Source organism: Octopus bimaculoides, chromosome 3 (assembly GCF_001194135.2).
Source record: "Octopus bimaculoides isolate UCB-OBI-ISO-001 chromosome 3, ASM119413v2, whole genome shotgun sequence".
In the NCBI taxonomy this organism is placed as follows: Eukaryota; Metazoa; Mollusca; class Cephalopoda; order Octopoda; family Octopodidae; genus Octopus; species Octopus bimaculoides.
The window spans coordinates 131,109,805-131,115,494 of NC_068983.1; positions in this window are offsets into that span (position 1 = coordinate 131,109,805).

A 5,690-nucleotide genomic window follows, 5' to 3' on the forward strand; every position below is an offset into this window, starting at 1 on the left:
ATATATATATATATATATATACAGAGAGAGAGAGAGAGTGAGTGAGTGAGCGAGTGAGATTTATATTGAATTAGTGATGACGAGCCTAACATATACGACTATATCGATTTTTCTTTTTCAATTTTTCTCGAAATTTCGACTTATTTAATAATTCTGTTATTGAAATGTTACATCTGTTACGTATCTCAAGAGTACGTAAAAGCTTATAAATTAACTTTTTATGACATTATTTAGCAGGGAAAATGTTTTTCTTCTTTTTCCATATCCACCTTCAATCTCCTGGAAACATAGTGTCGCTATTGTCATCTGTACTGTTAGTTAGCCATCATTATCCGCACGCTATAAATAATCTCTTCCACTATAGGAATGGTAGAGGAGATTAGTCAATTGCAGCTACCCTAGTACTTAACTGATTTTATTGAACCCGAAAGGATGGAAGGTAAAGTCAACCTCGCTGGAATTTGAACTCTGACCATAAGGAGCCAGAAGAAACACCGCAGAGCATTTTCTCCGGTGCGGTAACGATTGAACTAGCTCTCTGTCTTCTAAGCCCTGTTGATAATAGATGCTAAAATTACTTTACGAAATTGTTGAAAGAGATGACTGATTCTATAATTAAAATACAATCTGGTCAGAAGCAGAATTAATCACTAGGCGTAGGAGTGGTTGTGTGGTAAGTAGCTTGCTTACCAATCACATGGTTCCGGGTTCAGTCCCACCGCGTGGCACCTTGGGCAAGTGTCTTCTACTATAGCCTCGGGCCGACCAAAGCCTTGCGAGTGGATTTCACAGACGGAAACTGAAAGAAGCCCGTCGTATATATGTATATATATATATATATATATATTTGTACATATGTATGTATATATACATATATAAATATATATGTATAAAGTATATATATATATATATATATATATATGTGTGTGTGTGTGTGTGTATAGATAGATAGATAGATAGATAGATACAAACTATAAGATTGTTTTTATTTATCTTTTAATATAAGCATGGCTACAACCATTTCGATCATAGGTTCATTCAGTCAAGCTTGGCCTATAGTGAAATAACTACGACAACAACGACAATTACTACTACTACTACTACTGCTGCTACATATTCTCCTTTATCTTGGCACTATGTTTCACAAATTGCAGAACTCCTCAGCTACATCCAAATCCACAACAAAAATACTAATAACAGTTTCCAATTTTGACACAAGGCCAGCCACTTTTGGTAACGGGGTAGTCAGCTTATATCCATGCTCCACTGGTACTTGTTTTTATCGAATCCGAAGCGATGAGAGGCAAATTCGATCTCAGAACGTAAGGAACCAGATGAAATGCCGCTAAGCATTTTATCTGTCGGCTTAAGGATTGTGCCAACTCACCACTTTGTCCAAAATACCAATGATATCTTCTTATAACATTTAAAATATAGAAACAAATCTTTTTTGTCCATGTTAGTATTGCTGTTTAGTTTCAGTTCAAATCAAGTTGACTAGCACTAGTATACCAATAAGTATGTTGATGTTGTTGGCACTCCGTCGCTTACGACGTCGAGGGTTCCAGTTGACCCGATCAACTGAACAGCCTGCTCGTGAAATTAACGTGCAAGTGGCTGAGCACTCCACAGACACGTGTACCCTTAACGTACTTCTCGGGATATTCAGCGTGACACAGTGTGACAAGGCTGACCCTTTGAATTACAGGTTCAACAGAAACAAAGAGTGAGAGAAAGTTGTGGTGAAAGAGTACAGCAGGGTTCGCCACTATCCCCTGCCGGAGCCTCGGTGTTTTCGCTCAATAAACACTCACAACGCCCGGTCTGGGAATCGAAACCGCTATCCTATGACTGCGAGTCCACTGCCCTAACTACTGGGCCATTGCGCCTCCATCACCAATAAGTATAGCAATAAGTATACGCACTAATATACCAATAAGAAACTTGATGGAAACGCTGACCTTCTGTGTAGCAACTACCTACTTCAGTGTGGACACTGATATATATATCGACAAGAGGAGAGTTTAGCTATGGGTTCGCCATTATCAAACTTCTTTGCCCATGTTAGTCTTGCTGTTTAGTTTCAGTTCAGATCAAGTTGACTAGCCGCAGCACACTGGTGTGTCACGAGACGACGCTAGGTGTGCCGCACTGTAACCTAAATATACCTTTTTTTTCCCCTATACCTTTAGTTATATAATTTTTTGCCCAGGTATGCTGCCGAATTTTGAAAAAGAATATAAGTGTACCGCAAGTGAAAAAAAGTCTGCAGAGTACTGGACTAGACCAATGATTCAAAGCGTTCCAGCTGTGACCATCCTTATACATTGCACAATATGTCCAGCTTTTCATAAGACGATAGAAGATGGTTTGAAGGAGATTTCGCTGTCATGTCTAGCAAGTCAAGCGGTCATGGAGAAATTCCTCCTTAGCTGTAATATTCACAGAACTTTAATGTTGTTTTTTTAACCCCAGGCCAACTCTAATTGAACACCTATGAACTATGACTTTTTAGCCATTTCTATAGTTTTGTTTATGACTACATTATCTAGAGCCTCCTTCCTTTTTAAAAAACAGTATGGTGTGCTATTTAAGGGAACATAAACTGCTACTTCCAACTTATAAATCGTACGACTGTAGTAGTAAATTTACTGAACAATAATACGTTAAATAGCTCCAGTTCTTCCCCTTACTAAAGGGTTGCTTCCCTTGGAACACATTAAAGTATGCTTAAAGTAATCAGAATTTTGTTAAATGCTACATATACGTAGTACAACGATAAGTGACGGGTATCATCACATAAATACACACACACACAGACACACTCACACACGCGCGCGCGCATGCACACACACATACATACATATATACATACATGTATTTGGCGTGGGATACTATTTATAGAAAATACGATGAATACTATCTCCAACTTTGGAGCCACAACTATCAGCCTTGTTACACAATTGGTTAATCTTCAGACGAATTAACTCAGGGAGCCTTTTATTCACGACCGTAGTGATTTTCGACTGTGGTAAATAGCAGGTACAACAGCAATGATTATTGTATTAGTAGTGGTAGTCAGGATTATATACCGGTGAAATGTGCCCTTACTGAAATTTTCCGAGAAAAAATAACTTTGGCCTTGAAGGAGTCTCTCGAGGAGAGAGTATTCTCTACCAAATTAAGTAAAAACAACCAGATACGGTATTAAAAGCAGTTAACAAAATCGGTGATGAGTATTTACAATAGTGTGATGAACCCACATTCTGGCAGATTTACACCTGTCTATATGCTCTGGCTACTACTGCAAACCAGTACATGAATAACATTCAAAAAGTAAACAAAACCGAAACAACAAAGAAAGTACCCTCATGGGTTTTGAAGACAGAGAAAGCGATAACTGGCTTACGAAAGACCATCGGTCATGTAATGATGCTTCTTGCGAGCAAAAACGTAAATCACTATACGTCCCACCAACGGAAAGTAAAGAAGGAGATAGAAATGAGGTTTGGAGACAGCAAAAAGAAGACATTCACTTGAAAACTGATTGCCCTCAACTAGGAGCTAAAAGTTGTGAGTGAAAAACTCAGAAGAACAATAAACAAAGAATTTAACCGAAACCAGGCAGCAGTATAGAGAGACATGAGAGGAGGAGCAGCAAACATCACAGAAGCTTCTGGAGGAAAATCTGGAGTAAAGAGGAGTTTAACCAAGATGGCGTAAAGAGAAGGAGTTTAACCAATGTTGTATGCCCAAGACATACAACATTGATGGTGAAACTCTTGCAACTGTAATCTAGAAACTTTAGGATAGAAAAGCACCAGGAAGAGAATTGTTGGATATTGGTACAAGAAGCTAATCTACCAACTACACCTTATCAATCTGTACCAGCAAGATCTCAATAGGAACAGTAGCACACCACATTGGTTAGCTCTGTCAGAGACAAAATTGATCTATTGCAGTGTTAGATTTTGAGTATTTAACTTGAAATTAGAAAAAAATAAACAATAAACACACTCTATAAGACCTGGACATCAATGTTTTGAAACTGATCTATTTTCCATTACATTTCATACACATTCAGCGCTGAGTTGCCTAAGTAGAAATATCATTATAACAAATATTCTGTTCAATACCACAGATTTGATTATAAGTTGCTTAACCTTAACCACTCGAGCATGTTCCTTAGTGGCTGACAATATGTGCATCTCTGATGAGGAGTAGGAGGAGCATCATAGCCATGTGCTGAAAGGGAGTCTTTCGGGTTTGAATAAATGCAACTAAAGCAAATTTTGAAGGAAATATTAGCCATTTTTCATGCTTTCTAGGGGTAAGCAAATGGGAAATAAAAGTTACTACCTAAGAACAAAAATCGTATTAGTGTTATTTGACAGCCAAGATTCTTGGTATCAGCAGACAAGTAGTGACTTCAATAAACACAATTCATCGGTGAAAATACCATATACAAATATATAAATAAATAAATAAATGAATAAATAGATAAATAAATAAAACAAAAAAGGATGCTTTCGCACGAATGCCACATGAGATTCGTGTTAGCGAAATAGCAGTCAATCGAGTCAATTACATTTGTCACTAAAATACGTTTAGCTTAAATATTTAAATTTGGCTGGAAGAGTTGTTTCCCTTTGTAAATTTGTGAGATTTATCTCCCCTAGATTTTATCGACGAAGTGTTTACATATCTCTCACCCTGCTAGAAATACTAACGAACTCTTTCCGCCTACATACTATATGTACAAAAAGAAACCCATTGTATAATATAGTCCTAGATACATGATGCTCCACAAACTGAAAGGAATGATAACGGCTAAAAAGCCTTTGATCCTGTATCTCATTTGGGAAGACTGACCTGTAGTTAGACAACAGCAACATAGCAGAACCGTAGACTGCTACATAAAATGTACTATATCATTGAGTTCTGACGACGGACTCATCTACAGCTTCTATTTTTCTTGGATCCGTGCCATGACATCAAAAACTGGTGACATACTGTTGCTGTAGTCGTTGTCATCATCGCCGTTGTGTCATCGTTGTCCGTAGGGTTGTTTCATCCGAAATGACCTGATTGAGCAAAGCTGCAATTATTAATATTACGACTTTTCACTTGTTTTGTATATCAGGAAGAACATACTCCAATGTGTCCTTCCTTATCTGAAGCTGCATTGTGTGATTTAAGGAGTTATTTAGTTAAGTTGCTGCTTCTTTGTAGTTCTGGGCTTTGTATAGATTATTTCGTTATATAGAAAAGGAGGTAAAAAATCAAGTTGAATTCTTTACAATATAGTAATACTTATAGCCACTTAGTGAGCTCTATTTGCACAGGAGTTAATATTGTCTTCGGACTAGGGCCTGATGAGTGGTCCACGAAGTTGCGGCCTGGCTTTCATGGATGCGAAACCACTGGTCATTATGACCAGACATTAACTTTATTACTTCACTATATATATATATCATCATCATCATCATCATCATCGTTTAACGTCCGCTTTTCATGCTAGCATGGGTTGGACGATTTGACTGAGGACTGGTGAAACCGGATGGTAACACCAGGCTCCAATCTAATTTGGCAGAGTTTCTACAGCTGGATGCCCTTCCTAACGCCAACCACTCAGAGAGTGTAGTGGGTGCTTTTACGTGTCACCCGCACGAAAACGGCCACGCTCGAAA